The sequence below is a fragment of the Nannobrachium achirus genome, assembly GCF_963921795.1.
Source record: "Nannobrachium achirus genome assembly, chromosome: 19".
Classification (NCBI taxonomy): domain Eukaryota; kingdom Metazoa; phylum Chordata; class Actinopteri; order Myctophiformes; family Myctophidae; genus Nannobrachium; species Nannobrachium achirus.
Window position 1 is genome coordinate 9,182,862 of NC_137826.1, and position 17,677 is coordinate 9,200,538.

Consider the following 17,677-nt stretch of genomic DNA (forward strand, 5'->3'; position numbering starts at 1 on the left):
ATATAGCATCACAATCAGTTAGGCCACTTTTAACCCTATTTTATACTTTGTCATTTTTTTATGGAAAATAACATTAATTAAATTAAAAGAAATTCAAGAGATTATTTGTAGACTAATCACTAAATCACTATGGATAGCAATTGATTGTCCCTTGTCTCTTAGTCCCTGGCACCAACTCTTCAGATGGGGGTTCGCGACCAAATACATCTTAGCCGGGGGGTCCTTGAGAACCACTGAGCTACAGTAGGCCAAGGTTTTCATGTGTCTTCTGTGAACTGTATTAGAAAATACACAGCATAATTTCCAATGCATTATGCATTATCATATCATCCCATTACATACAGTACTATATATTTTTTTTTTAATGGTAATCAAGGTATTATTTATAGGATGAGGTGCTCATAGCTACGTTTCAAATATAAATGTGAGCCGTGCACCCACGGATCTACATTCCATTAATGAAAATGATCTTCACTAGAGATTACTCCCATTCTTTTTTAATTATGAAATGGTTTCACCGCGCGATAAGCGCCTTATCTTACCGTGAGCATCAGCTCATCCTAAATGAGTCACTGATATGATATAAAAAATAAAAAAAAAGAACACAGTACTGCTCAAAATGTGTGTTGGCACACGCACACGCATGCAGGGGTGTCACACCAAATTCTGGGCCCTGGGTACAAGGATTCACTGCGGGCCCCCCCATGAATGTTAACTATTGAAAAATAGCAGATATACAAGCTCACAGCGCGGCACCAAGTGCCGCGCTGCGAGCTTGTAGATCTGCTATTTTTGAAAAATTGTGAAAAACGTGTGCAAGAAAGCTATGTTTCCATGTCAGTGGTGCTCAAACTTTTTCATGTCAAGGACCCCCAAAATGATATTTATTTGGCCACGGACCCCCATCTCAAAATATTTAGTTCCAGGGACCCCCCAGAAGCAAAATTTGAGTTACAAAATGTTCCCTTAAAAAATACAAATATATTCAAAGATTTGCCCACATTTTCACCCCCCCCCCCCCCCCCCCCCACACACACACACACACACACACACACACACACACACACACACACACACACACACACACACACACACACACACACACACACACACACACACACACACACACACACACACACACACCTAATGAGGCTAAGCACCTAATGAGCCCATCCATGTCTGTCCACAACGAACAGAATGCAAAAGTTTCCAGACAGAAGGGGCCAGTCAGGCAAGGAGCTGGCCGTGGTGCTGAATACTATTATAGAACGGTGAGGCTACAATTAGTGCTGCCTAGTCCAACAGACACGCACGTGTTCACGCACACACACACACACACACACACACACACACACACACACACACACACACACACACACACACACACACACACACACACACACACGCACACGCACACGCACGCGCACGCGCCCCGGTTTTCATTGCCATCCAAGTTAGTATTTCCATTGACTTTGTCACGGTGCCATGCGATTGATTTGCCTTCATGTAGGAGGAAGCTGAGGAGGCTCTAAGCCAGCAGTAAGGCGTTGCGTTATGTGCTATGTGGACAGAGTGATGCCCAATTCATGGTCCCACAGAATATTTATTTGTACGACAAACATATTGATTTGGCTTTAAGGAGATGCATTGTGTGCCATGGCCAGAGATGCATTATACTGTACTGCAGGGGTCTTCAATGTTTTCAAGCCAAGGACCCCTTAGCTGAGAGAGAGAGATGAAGCAGGGACCCCCACTACGTATTATATAAAGTTGTGTTGCATATTAAAAAACGTTCATAGAATTCTTAGACAGCTTAGACTAGACTTGTTTGACAGCACTATCATCAGCGTAGGTTGTTGGACTAATGTGTATTTCTAGACATTGAACCACTTGAACCGTCAATACTTAGTCCACTCTTCTTTTCCCTCTACAACAAACCTCTTTGCCAATAAAAGCAGATCTACAAGCTCTGCGAGGCATTGTGAGCTTGTAGATCGTCTATTTTTGACTAATGTTCCATACAGAATAGGCATATACCTATAGAGTTCAAGTGGTTTGTGTAGAAAAAAATAAAGTTCATATCACACAAAAATTTGGAGGACCCCCTGTAGTAACTCTGAGGACCCCCTAGGGGTCCTGGGCCCCCTGTTGAAGCCCCCTGCTGTACTGTTATACTGTGGACATAGTGGAGGAGACGTCATATAGACAGCAGATGCATTATATGCTGTGTGGACGGAGCAATTAAGAGAGTGAGATGGTGAGCTAGGATGGGAATAAGACACACGAGGCAAGAAGACAGACACACAATGTAAAATCACGGGTGTTACTTTAACCGCGAGCGTGTACACATGCTACATTCCTGCACGCTCAGACCTTACAAATGGACCAATTAACACCGAGAATTTCACTGTGTGGGAAGAGTGGGCTCTGCGGAACGACTGACAAATCGACGGAGCCGATCGGAAGAGCGGATGGAGGGGGGGGGGGGAGAGAGTATAATGAAAATAAATGGGAGGACGGAAGGACGGACGGACAGAAACGGAGGCGCAGCAGGGAAGTGTTGCGAAGGAGAGACTCGTCAGAATGGGGCCGATGAGAAAGTGTAGATTGGAATAGATGGAGCGCGTCAGCCTAGTGATATAATGACTGCCCCAATAAATGTCACTCATCCAAGCAGGGTGGGAGGGAGGGTGGGAGGGAGATGCTGTTGTTTAGATGACACTGTCAAATACTGTACTGAGTCCATTTGGTTGCTGTTAGGCACAAGAAACCTCATATCTCCATTTTTCTTTTTCTTTTTTTTTCTCGTACATTGATGCCTTACTTCATCATACAAGAGTGTCTAGCTAAAGTAGTGAAAATAGCTGATCTACAAGAGCTTGTTGATCAATCAAATCAAATCAAACTTTATTTGTATAGCACATTTACAACAGCCAAGAGCCAATATGGTCACGTTTTTTAGTCCCAGTAAGGAGGCGGGCCGCTGCGTTCTGGAACAGCTGTATACGCTTATATGATGCCTGGTTGATACCAATATACAGTGAGTTGCACTAGTCAAGTCTAGTGGAAATAAAAGCATGGATAACCATCTCCAGCTGTTTTTGCGGGGGGTAGGCTTTGACCTTGCGGGAGATTGGCTATATTCACTCTTATAAATAATTTTTGAGCCATAGAGTGGCTGCATGTGCGTGTGTCTGTAGCCACTTTTCCTCAGCGTTTTGCCATAGCAATGTGTTTTTCCTCAGCGTTTTGCCATAGCAATATTATGTGTGTGTGTAGCCATATTACATCACCAATTACATCCTAGACATATGCAATATCTGTAGCCACTTTTCCTCAGCGTTTTTCCATAGCAATGTGTTTTCCTCAGCGTTTGCCATAGCTTTCAATAGCAATGTGTTTTCCTCAGCGTTTTGCCATAGCAATATGTGTGTGTGTGTGTAGCCATATTACATCACCAATTACATCCTAGACCTATATCCTAGTCTTTTTCCTCAGCGTTTTGCCATAGCAATGTGTGTGTGTGTGTGTGTGTGTGTGTGTGTAGCCTGTATTACATCACCAATTACCAATTGAAGATGTTATGCAAGCACGACCACCGCTCACTTCACATTGGGTGTGATTTTTAAAAAATAATAATACAAGGAACCGTTTTGGACTTACAAGGTCGGACAGCAACAAGGCTCTGGTTCCGTTTGGAGTGTAAGGAATGGATAATGAGCACCGAGGATTTGTAGTGTGTGTACAGTGTTTAAGCACAGCTGCTGAAACAGGGACGATAACAGCTTAGCTCGCTAACAGCTGCTGCTGCTGCTGGGGGGTGTACATCGGCGGGACGCACTGCGTGGACATGGTGATGACAGGGACAACTGGGGGGTCCTCCTCCTGTAAGCCGTGTAGCCCGCTACTATCTGTGTCACCTCTGCCTGCAATCAGCGTCCCTAGCTGTCCCACTTTACACAGGTTTTTTTTTAAAGAGACATTAATGGCCGTCTCTCCGGAGGAACGAGGGCTGGAGATGGAAGGATAGAGACAGAGATGTGTGAATCATTGACAGATGGAGAGGAGTGTGTGTGTGTGTGTGTGTGTGTGTGTGTGTGTGTGTGTGTGTGTGTGTGTGTGTGTGTGTGTGTGTGTGTGTGTGTGTGTGTGTGTGTGTGTGTGCACATACGTGCGTGCGTGCGTGCGTGCATGCGTGTGTCTGTGTGTGTGTGTGTGTGTGTGCTGTAAGGAAGCATGCACTTTTGTGTTTATGCTTAAAATGACTTTTTTCTATTGATTACTCACGCCATGGAGACTTGAGTTCAATAATATTTTTTGTATTTGTCGCATTCCTAAGACAAAAATCTGATTATAGTAAATTTACCCCCATTGATTCTGGAAGGGGACCCAAATCCATGGTCCTGGATGGGGACCCAAATGCATTGCGAATGCGAATCAATGGGGGTAAATTTAGGGTGAAGGGTCAAGTACCCCCATTGATTCTGACTCTGAGCTTGTGTCCCCACCCAGGGCCTTGCATTTAGGCCCCCATCCAGGGCCATGCATTTGAATCCAGAATCAATGAGGGTAAATTTACTATAATCTAATTTTTTGTCTTAGGAATGCGACAAATACAAAAAAAATACTATTGAACTCAAGTCTCAATGACATGACTAATCAATAGAAATAAGGTCATTTTGGGGGTGAATAACTCCTTTAAGGTATGTACGCAGGTATAAGTGTGTGTGTGTGTGTGTGTGTGTGTGTGTGTGTGTGTGCGCGCGTGTGTGTGTGTACCATAGACTGTAAAGTGAATGGACAGAGTCGCAACATCGTTTTCTAACGACCATAAATGAAACCTATTTTGCAGCGATTTCAAATCCGCCATCTTTCTATACCCGATCTACTTCCGAAATGCCAATGGAAATGAATGCTATTTCAGAGACTTGAAACGTGCTTGAGATACCTCTGCCACGTTATTTCTGTCAAAAGTATGTTATTGTTTCATTTTGATGCAGTTTGAAGCACAGGCTGATTTGAAAAATCTATATGACTAGTCCCCGGAGAACTCAATTATTCAGGTAGGTCTGATATTATGTTACTTTGGAGAAAATGTAAACAAACGTGACATCTAAAAATGAATGAAGCCATTAACGGGAAATTGGTTTATGTATGATATATTGTTGAAATATGGGAAAACCTTTTTACGCTCAAATGAAGGAGCCAGATGTTTACTCTGCAGACATTTTGGAGGTGTACTTAATAGGCTATATTTGTCTTCAATTTGCATGCACATATGGAGTATGTATATATTCATAAATACATGCAATCATTCAAGTAGTCATGACTGAATCCAGCTTTTAAATAGGTGTTTTCAAGCATTAGCTAAAAAATATAGTTAAAAACATTATTGTACACTTTAGAGTTGTAGGCAGACATTTTCTGTTTATGAATATGGAAAAATACAATATCACGATATTTTCCCAAGCTGTATCACGATATACAATTTTATCACGATTCTTTTTCACGTTGGGTTTTATGGTTATTTTTCAAGTTACTTACCAAAAACTAGACTCCCTGGGTTCCTTTTGCGAGGTCTAAATTGAACTTTACAAGTATGTAACTCTGACCGTATACAAATAAAACCTTACGGGTCCATTTGGTTTCATTTGTATACTGTCAGAGTTAAGTGGAGACATTGACATTTTAAAGTTTGAGAACTGATGATTTTGGCCAAAATGCAGGTTTAAATTGAATTCTGCAATGAATCTCTGTATTAACGATTAAACAGGATTTTTACAAGGCTCCCTCAATTGTATCACGATATACGATACCTCTGAAAAGGCATATCCTGGAGACATTGTATCGTCTCAACGATAATTATCACCATATCGCCCACTAGTTGGGGCAAATCCGATACTTCCGTGACCACGAGAGCGAAGGTCCGTTTCTCAATGGATTTGTCATCTAGGAGGGTTATTAAACAAATTTGGCCAGGGTGTATTTTTTTAAATGGTGGGGAAAATGTTTGACAGCTAGGGTAATTTTCAGTCTCATTCACTTACTATACACTACACTATAAAGGAAAAAATTACTCCCCAAAAAAAATCAGCTTTAAGTGGGATGTGAGGGGTCAAACTAGGGGTTTTTAATTATTTTGAATCCATTGCAAGCATTTGTTTTGCATGAAAAAACATTCCTTGGGCTTAAAACGGACCCCAAAAGACTGTGAAAAGTGATGACTCATCACTAAACCATCGTTTCCTGGGGCCATTTCTTGCCCAAGGAATGTTTTTCGTGCAAAACAAATGCTTGCAACGGATTCAGAATAATTAAAAACCCCTAGTTTGACCCCCTCACATCCCACTTAAAGCAGATTTTTTGGGAGTAATTTTTTCCTTTATAGTGTAGTCGTGTATAGTAAGTGAATGAGACTGAAAATGACCCTAGCTGTCAAACATTTTCCCCACCATTTTGAAAAATACACCCCGGCCAATTTTTTTTTTAATAACCCTCCTAGATGACAAATCCATTGAGAAACGGACCTTCGTTCTCGTGGTCACGGAAGTGCCATAAACGACCCAGCTACACCCCTAGTTAACGTGTGTAATGCTGTCGTGTAATGCCGTCCTTGGAGAGTTGAGTTCTTTGATTGGGCTCTAATTATACACTGCAGATTTCATGCATTGGAGATGACCTTCCCTCCAGTCCCCGGACTGTTTTAACTTTACATTTTTATTGGCTTATGCTGTGACTGTGACTGGGAGCAGATGGTATGGGCTTGAGACAAAGTATAATACATGTTAATTCATGGAGGAGTTGTTTGTTGTTGTTGTGGTGGTTGTTTTTAGGTGTTTTATGTTTGAGGATGACATTACCGCTAAATCAGGGGTTCCTAAACTTTTCCACGTCAAGGATCTCCAAGCCAGTGGTTCTCAACCTTTTCAGGCCGCGACCCCCAAAATAATCATATTTTAACTGGGGACCCCCCCACCCTGACGGGCACTAAGAGTTGAGGCATTACATATTGGTACACGGTTTTATTGTGAAAATAGCAGATCTACATGCTCACAACGCCTCGCGTTGCTAGGCGTTGTGGGCATGTAGATCGGCTATTTTCACTATTTCTGCCTCTAATAGTTGACAATTTGACCAATGTTTAATTTGTCATTTTAGAGGTATTAAAAAGTCCTTAAATTGTCAATTTAGAAATGTTCAGATACCCTCTATACACTTAAACTGTATGTTGGTTTGTTTACTGTTGAGAGAGAAAACAATGTTGCACATTAAGTTCATCATCTGGGGACCCCCCAAAATAATTTGGGGACCCCCCTATGGGTCCCGACCCACAGGTTGAGAACCACTGCTCCAAGCCATAACCTTGGCTGCAGCCCTCCCTAAACCATGGGTCTTTAACAGGGGGTCCGGGCCACCTAGGGGGTCCTCAGAGTTACTACAGGGGGTCCTCCAAATCTTTGAGTGATAGACACTTTTTTCTCTCCTTTTTTATGTTAACCACTTGAACCCTAGCGTCCATATTCTGAGAACTTTAGCCAAACATAGCAGATCTACAAGCTCACAGCGCCTCGCGGTGCGAGGCGTTGTGAGCTTGTAGATCGGCTATTTTCGGCAAAGAGCTTTGGTGTAGAGGGGGGAAAAGAGCGGGCTAAGTACATAGTGAAAGGTCAAGTTTATTAAGTATTGACGGTTCAAGTGGTTAAATATCTGAAAACACAAATTGACATGAATCCAAAATACACTGATGATTGTGCTGTCAAACAATGAAACTATATGGAATCTATGATAAGGTAGATTGAGATTGTGGTCCCTGCTTTATCTCTCTCTCTCAACTAAGGGGTCCTTGGCCTGAAAACGTTGAAGACCCCTGCTCTAATGGGAAATGTCTTAAACAAATATATACAGTAACAGTACTGTATATACTGTATATATGATCTACAAGATTGCCGTGGAACTTGGACAAAAAGCAGAATGACCTCAACCATGACCTTTCCTCTAGCACCACCTGCAGAGAAATGCCAACCTTGCACACACAGATTTTCCTCATAAGCAGGAAGACTACAGGATTAACCCTAAGGAGCTGCCCAGCCTCTAGGGGCTGCTAGCCCAGGGCTTTGAGCCTTGTTCTGAGGCAGGTGGATTGGCATGAGCCCTGAGGCGTGCAGCGAATGGGTGAATTGACAATTTCTTTGAAGCGAGGCAATGTGCCTTTCCAGAGCAGAGGAGGAAGCACGCACATCTCCAAAAAGTATTTACAGGTGCTGGACCAAAAATACGCACCATGAACAGAGAAGGAAGTCCGCACACTGTTTATAAGCTCCAGCGACAACTTTATTTTAATGGAACAACGTTTCAACCCTAGTGGGTCTTCTTCAGGTTTCAATGTGCCTTTCCAGGCACGTGCACTCATAGACATCAAAGGGGGCTTGAGCCCCTGCCCTTTTATCCGTCTGTAAAAAGTGCCCTCTCCAGACCATGAATGCAGTTTTTACTGAACAAAATGCAAATGCCCCTCTTTCCGTGCCATACCTGAAGGCAGCATTCAAGAGAATTGCCTTGTTCAAACTCTCCTGAACTTAAATGCAGCATCTTATGTTGAGAGAATCGCCCTCTCTGTGTAGAAAGAAATCCAGGCCGTTACGCCACATCTCCAGTATTGACTTGATTATGCTTAGTCCAGTGTGGTATCAAGCACCGAAAATAGACGACAATGAGCTTGGAGATCTGCTATTTTTGATATTTTCACCCAAGATGTCTTTTTAGATATTTCAGCCCCTGCCTCTCATTCTCTGCATGTCCCTGTGCCTTTCCCCCCCGCCTGCATGCGTTTGGTATTTTGGGAACGTACAGTGCACCGGTGTCGGAGGAGAGGTGCAGTAGGGGGTGTGTGGTTTGCAAATTGTAGCATATCTTTAATGCTTGCATCCATGAAAGGTGTTACAAGGACTACTGAAGGCATAGTATGTATCCCCCGATGGCTTAGTGATTGGTGAACTAAATTATTAGTACACCTACTGCACAGTGTTGATTTCGTTGACTAAAACTATGACGAAATAAAAACTAAGCTGTGATAACTAAAACTAAGACTAAATATATTGACAATTTCGTCAAACAAAATAAAAACTAGACTAAAACATTAGGGGAGAAGAGATTAATTTTATGTATGGTTGCTCTCAGGTGTTGCGTGCTGAAAGTTTTCAGCACACAACCAAGTGTAAAATCAGTCATTACGATGCCATCGAGAGGCCTGCCAAAATACATTTCAGTTGACTAAATCAACTGTAGATTTAGTCGCCTAAAATCTTATGATATTGACTAAAACTAATACTTTTCGGGTGACCAAATTATGACTAAACCTAAATGACATTTTATTCAAAAGACTATGCCTAAAACTAAATAAAGATTTGCTGTCAAAAACAACACTGCTACTGCAAGGTTCTGTTTGGCTCTTGACCGATGGTTTAAAACAAGGCGCAGTCACACACACGTGATACGCAGACTTGTGTCAGTGTACTGTAGGCATAGAGTGAACAACCTTGCAGACAACATTTCTTATGGAAAATTCACAGGGGTGTCTTAAAACTACTGCCATTGTTGAACCCCGCCACCCCCCTCTACGAAATTGCAAGCCCCTGCAAAACCACACCCGCACGCACACACACACACACACACACACACACACACACACACACACACACACACACACACACACACACACACACACACACACACACACACACACACACACACACACACACACACACACACACACACACACACACACACACACACACACACACACACACATACATCCAGGGGCGTCACAAGGGGGGGAGTGGGACTGAGTTACTAGGGCCCAAGGTGGAGGGGCCTGGAATTATTTTATACCGTAGCTATTTAAAAATAGCAGCTCTACAAGCTCACAGCACGGCACCGAGTGCCGCGCTGTGAGCTTTTAGATCTGCTATTTTTGAAAAGTGGTGAAAATGTGTGCAAATCTTTGAATATATGTCTTTTTTAAGCGAACATTTGTAACTCAGACTGTGCTTCTGGGTGGTCCCTGGAACTAAATATTTTGAGATGCGGGTCCGTGGTCAAATACATATCATTTTGGGGGTCCTTCACATGAAAAAGTTTGAGCACCACTGAGGAAGACCATTCATGGGGGCCCGCGGTGCATTCTTGTCCCCAGGACCCAGAATTTGCAAGCAAAACAAAAAGATGCTAGCCTTGAGATGGTGAATAACAACCACTGTGGACACATACACTCCCCAATTCACAGCTAGCTTTGAAATGACATTTTAGAAGTATCTCGTCTGTAGTTTATACTCCTGTTCAGAGACAGAGATTGTTTTTTTTATACCCGTATTCTCCACCCAAAAAAAAAGAAAAAGAAAAAAAAACTTTTTTTATTCTGGCTGCATTGAGCCTTGTAAGGGACTGTAGTCTCCCGTCCACAAACACACACAAACACATAGACACTCATCGCTCAAACATGCACACCAGCACACACACTCAAACAGCACGCGCACACAGGAGTCTCGCACAAAATTCTGGGCACTGGATACAAGGATTCACTGCGTTATTTTGTGCTTTAACTATTGAAAAATAGCAGATATACAAGCTCACAGCGTGGCACCGAGTGCCACGCTGCGAGCTTGTATATCTGCTATTTTTGAAAAATCTTGAAAACTTGTGCAAGTCTTTGTTTCTATGTCAGTGGTGCTCAAACTTTTTCTTGTGAAGGACCCCCAAAATGATATGTACTATATTTAGCCACGGACCCCCATCTCAAAATATTTAGTTCCAGGGACGCCCCAGAAGCAGTTTGCAAATGTTCGCTTTAAAAATACACATATTCCAGGATATTCAAAACATTTGCACGACTTTTCAAAAATAGCAGATCTACAAGCTCGCAGCGCGGCACTCGGTGCCGCGCTGTGAGCTTGTATATCTGCTACTTTTGAATAGCCACAGTATAAAATAATTCCAGGCCCCTCCACCTTGGGCCCTAGTAACTCAGTCCCACTTTTCCCCACCCTTGTGACGCCCCTGCACTCATCGCTCAAACATGCACAGCAGCACACACACTCAAACATGCACAGCAGCACACACACTCAAACATGCACAGCAGCACACACACTCAAACATGCACAGCAGCACACACACTCAAACATGCATAGCAGCACACACACTCCAACATGCACAGCAGCACACACACTCAAACATGCACAGCAGCACACACACTCAAACATGCACAGCAGCACACACACTCAAACATGCACGCACACACGCACGCCTCGAGCTAGTGGCTCGGATGTGATCGCGATGAAGATGAGCAGATGTTTCATTGTTTGAACAGAGAGTGATGTGTTCTCACGTTGCATAGTAAAGTGGATTGATTTACAGTGTGCTCATGTTCATTACTGACCAGCCTATCCTGACACCAGGCAGTAACAGACCGCCTAGCCTGCGACACAATTAGAGTTTATATGTGGCGTTGAAAAAAAGAAAACCATTTAAATAACAATGAGCGGGTGGCAGACTGATTCCATTTACATCCCATTTCAAACCACTTAAAGGGATATTCCACCAGTGGCGTCAGTTCAGCAAAAGCTAGGGTATGGCAAAGATGGGAGTCCTCATGGAAAAGAGGCATTACATTTTGTACAACACGGTTCTATTGTGAAAATAGCCGATCTACATGCTCACAACGCCTCGCGCTGCGAGGCATGTAGATCGGCTATTTTCACGATGTCTGAAAAAAAATAGTTTTGTCAGTTTTTTACCCAGGTTTCTATGGTTTCTTGGGCTATACATATGGCAGCCTGGAATGGTTGTTCAAGTGCAGCTAAACTTGGCATGTTAGTAAACGTGCCACAATTAACAATAAAAAATGCATTACACCTGTGCAGCTGACCTGCGGAACGTGGGAATATACCATTCTGTCAAGATGGGGAGAATAAAAGCGTGGAGATTATAATTATAATACCTTGTTAAAGTGACCATTGCATTTGTAGTTATTTTAATGTAATTTAACATAACCAGCACAGACAAAGAGACATTCATGGATTTATATTTAAAAGTAACCTTTATTCTCCCCCCTTGACCCAGGGTATGGCAGCTGCATACCCCTGCCATACCCAATTGACGCCCCTGTATTCCACGTTCAACAGGGAAACAGCTTATGGGCTTCTCTCCACATACACACCCATTGTAACTTCAAACTCCATTTTAACCATGATAGATTACTCATACTACCCTCTTAATATCTGAGCAGGCCGTGTTTTTTCCCATAACTTTTTTCATTTATTTTTTATAATTATTTGGGAAAATGGAAAAAATGAAATACAAAAAATATTTATTAAAAATAAATGAAAAAGTTATGGAAGTATTAGGAGGGTAATATGAGTCACCAGAAAAAAATAATGGGTGTTTTTAATGAATCTGTCATGGTTAAAATTAAGTTTGAAGTTACAATGGGTGTGTGTGGGGAGAGGCCCTGGGCCTGGAGGGCCTGGTAACATTTACATCAAATATCTACATATTGAATCAAGCAAAAACTGTCCAGGGTGTTCATAAAAGCCTGATTAGACAATAAAATGACCAAAAGTTTTTTGAAAGTGGAATATCCCTTTAAATCCTATATACCAGGGGTCTTCAACAGGGGGTCTGGGACCCCTAGGGGGTCCTCAGAGTTACTACAGGGGGTCCTCCAAATCTTTGTGACTTTTTTCCTTCCTTTTTTGATATTAACCACTTGAACCCTAGCATCCATATTCAGAGAACTTTAGCCAAAAATAGCAGATCTACAAGCTCACAACGCCTTGTTGTGAGCTTGTAGATGATGCGGCTGGTTCAGACAGGGATCTCCATGTATGGTCATAAAAGGGATGTACTATATACAGTACATGGATCTCCATATATGGGTAACTGGTCCGATATACATCACTGGCCAGACCCACATGTCGCCCTGAGGCGTCTTACTAGTATGCAGTACGCCTTAATTATTTTATACTTTAGCTATTGCTTGTAGAAAGTCGTGAAAATGTGTGCAAATCTTTGAATATATTCATTTTCAATATTTTTTAAGCGAACATTTGTAACTAAAATTTTGCTTCTGGGGGGTCCCTGGAACTAAATATTTTGAGATGAGGGTCCGTGGCCAAATACATATAATTTTTGGGGGTCCTTTACTTCACATGAAAAAGTTTGAGCACCACTGACATAGAAACAGGTTTTTAAAAAAAACCTTGGAAGGATTTGAAATATTCAAAGACTTGCACACATTTTCACAATTTTTCAAAAATAGCAGATCTACTATCTTGTATTATCTTCTATTTTTCCAATAGTTAAAGCACAAAATAATGCGTTATAATGCCTTCCCAGTCTAAATGGGTTAAACCCCCTCCCCCTATGAAGAACATTCATGGGGGCCCCGCAGTGAATCCTTGTACCCAGGCCCCAGAATTTGGTGCGACACCCCTGTGTAAGCGTATAGGGTTATTTCTTTCACAGTGGCAGAGGAGATATGGGGAATTTGGAACAGGAAGACGAAATAGGGAGCAGATAGTCATTTGGACTGGAGACGGACTCAGTGAGCCGTGAGAGAGGCACATGAAATCTGTTGGCTTTGATGTTTGTGGAGTCTTTCTTGACAGCCACGCGTTGCCGGCATCTCATTTTCCAATTATTTTAAGCCCTGCAATGCGTATGGATGTGGGGAACCACTCCAGTTAACAGACTCATCAAGTAAAACCACGTTTCTCAGGTAATAAGCAGGTGCACTTGAGGGAAAACCTGCAAGTGGTTGTGTGAAAGAAAAATGACAGAAAGTGAACTCCTCAGAGACCCAGAAAGTGTACAAATTGATTTTGTTACATTTGTACCTTTAAATTAAAGCCGCATTCCATAACTTTTGTGAATCAAATGGGAACCAACCTGCATGGTAGAGTATGTTTGTTGCGACCATAGGTCGCAAGTTTAGTATGTGAACTGAACGGTAGCAGCTTGTCCGTATGTGTGTATCTCGGTGTGGTTCTATGGGTTTGCCGCTCTGACATCATTCTCTGATGTCACTGTGATGTCACACTAACAGAATCCCTTTTATGCCCATATATGGAGTTCCCTGATGTCATCAATATTAAGCCCATATCTAACAGGACTTCATAGTGGGAATGCCCATATATGGAGGCCACATCGGCCACATACTAACGGCTGGCCCATGTATGGGCATAAAAGCGTATGCTGTCAGATGTCAAAGACATCATAGGACTTTCACATAATAACTGAGTAAGCATGTTTGGGCTCTCACAGCATATCTCCATATACAGTACATGGATCTCCATATATGGGTACCAGGGGTCTCCATATATGGGTAACCGGTCCGATATACATCACTGGCCAAATGGCCAAGAATTGGCGCAACCTCACTGATGTTGCATGCCGCCCTGTGTCGCCTTACTAGTATAATATATCTAACACAACTGTGGTAGTTTTAGTTGGTCTCCCTGCTCCTCTTTTGAAACATTTAGATGCAGGCGGTCAGATAGGATCACTACTGATTAACTCATTCTGTGCCTATCCCGAACATGTTCGGGATATCTTCAATCCAAAACAATTTCTTTTTTATTAATTGACTTACCCTGAGCTGCTTGGAGAGTCGTGGGTGGTCCTGGCTCGTCCTGCGCTAGCCAGCTAGCCATTTTACATGGTCCGACGATATATTCCATTAAAAATGGTTTAAAATACATTTTTGAGACCCCCAATGTTCACCGAATGTTCAGCGCCGCTTCCGGAACGTAGTCCAGTGTGCCTATCCCGAACATGTTCGGGATTTTTAATGAAATGAATAAAATGATCCGAGGCCTTCTGAAGCCTGAGCCTAAATTTAAAATCCAGTGGTCCAAATCCTGGGGAAGCCATGCCGGCCGTGAGCCGCGAACGTAGCCGCGAATCGCCGCCGAATCCAATGAAAAACCACATCTTTGGAGGCCCATATCTCTGGATTGTGTTTTTAGGGATGTGGCGCGAGGTTTATTTACGGCGAAATCGCCGAAAAATGATCTTTAAAATGACAAAATGGGAATAGCTATTCTGTTAGCATTATCATCCGGGACATTTCCATGACGTGCACGAACGTGAGCACGCGCGTCACTGCAACGTGAGTCCCCGGATGCTAATGCGCTCGCCTATGGGAGAAAGCCTGGCATTCTTTGGTGCCATCTAGGGGCTGGCACTGGTAGGGTTAAGAGGCGTTGCAAGTTCAAAGCGCAATCTATCCTCTATAGCTCAACAATAGAAAAAATGCTCTCCTCATTGATTTACATTACATGGTGAAACGTTCCCCCCTTGAATACAAATTGTACATTTGATCATTTTACTATTTGAAGATCAGGATCCACGGATCCAGTCTAGTGAAGTCAACAGGAAGTTGACTTTTTTTTATTTAATGTTAGATATTGGGGAGAATATTTTGGATTGTCAAGTTTGTAATTGAAGTATATCATTGTTGTCGGGTGGAAACCTTGTATGTCCCAAACCGTTCGTTTTGTATTTAAAATAATGAAAATAGACGATCTACAAGCACACAACGCCTCACACAACGATCAGCTATTTTCACCAGTTTTGTGCGACAGTCTTGTATGATGAAGCAGGGCTTTATTTTACAAAGACATTACATATTTGAAACTTGGAGATACAAGGTTTCTGCCCGACAATGACGATATCTTGCCAATATTTGGAGTTACATCATGGCTATCTCTGGTCCAGAGCGTCAGCTGCACTGACGCTCTTGACTCAAAGACTAGACCAGGATTTCTCAGTCCCTACGACGGCTCAACTTCAGTCAAAATAAACTAAATTACTTCGCTACTCACCTAACCAAAGGTCATTTTGCGTTGTTGAAAGTCTATTCTCTGCGGTGGGAAACCTCTCAGCACCCCACCCACTCTGTAAAATACATTATTTTTGTCATGAAATAAAATGCACCCACCTCGAGCCAGGAGCGAGCCACCGCAGACACAACCCGGAAATAAGCGGCGGTCGAGTTCGATGTGTTTTATTTCATGACAAAAATAATGTATTTTACAGAGTGGGTGGGGTGCTGAGAGGTTTCCCACCGCGGAGAATAGACTTTCAACAACGCAAAACTACCTTTGGTTAGCTGAGTAGCGAAGTAGTTTAGTTAATTTTGACTGAAGTCGAGCCCTCGTAGGGGTACAGAAATCCTGGTCTAGTCAGCCGTCTGTCAGAGTGTCAGTGCAGCTGATGCTCATCATGGCATAATGCTGCATAACTGCACAACCTCAACCTGCAATTTTGCTTTAGAGCGTTCGTAGGAGGAAACAACACAATCAACTCTAATCTTATGCATGAAAAAGCGTGCGCACACCTCGCACACTTTTCACACGGCATATTAAAAACTGTACATCAAAATCCTCAGCATTATTTTTTTCCACTTGTGACTCTTGAGAGCATAGCTTACGAGCTACGGTGTCACGGACGCCGCTTCATGCATGCTGTGCGTGTTTACCGTGACTGCGAGCAGAACGGGTGCCAGGCAGGTCTGTCTGGCTGGCCACAGTTCTGTGCAGCTGATAACCTTATCTAATGGATTTCCCTCTGTTCCACACTTCAGTGTTTCCTTCTGTGTTGTTGCCCTCGTCGCCGATTCGCTGTAGGCCCGTTTGTTGTTCCACTCCAATTTACTCCATGACCAAATTGAAAACGTCTGAGTGGGTGTAATTATTTCTGTTTTACATACAGCGCACGCACGCACGCACACACATTACAGTACTGCACCTGCATATAGCCACACTCAGATTCACAGTGAGGATGCACTCCACACCACTTAGAGAACTCACGCAGCAACATTTTCACTCTGGACTTTGTTGTTGCACACATGTATAAACCAAACTCACACGTCGACTGACAGTAACCAAATAGACACACAGAAATACATGCACACACAATTGTATTACTATACCAGTGGTTCCCCTAACGGGTCCATTTGGTTCCATATGTATACTGTCAGAGTTACAGACTTGTAAGGGTCAACTTAGACCCCTAAAGGAACCAAGACAGTCCCTGGAATCCACTTTCAGAACCACTGTACTGTACTATACTATACTATACTATACTATACTATACTATACTATACTATACTATTATAGGATAGCATCTACATTTTCAGAAAGTAAAGAAGATCTACAAGCATGTAGATTGACTATTTCCTGGTGGGTGGCATCGGTGCATGTGTAACACCCGGGATTCTAACCCAGAGGTCTCCCGCGTGAAAGTTCAATAACTCAACCACTATACCAAAGGGATATCCCTATGGCCCGGGGGAGACATTAGACTTTTGAGGCCATCAGGCCGAGGTAGTGAGACACTCTGCTACACCGTGGAACTAAGAATAAAACAGACATAACTCCAACACCGTATCCTAAATCTCGCCTCTAAGCAACCATTGGTTTTATGGACCAGGAAAATAGTTCCCACAACGTCAATTTTTCTAATTCTGCTCTACTCGTGGGGACGTTTGGTCCTCACAAGTATAATAATACAAGTACACACACATGCACGCGCGCGCACACACACGCACACGCGCACGCACGCACGCACGCACACACACACACACACACACACACACACACACCAAGAAGAACACAGGGCT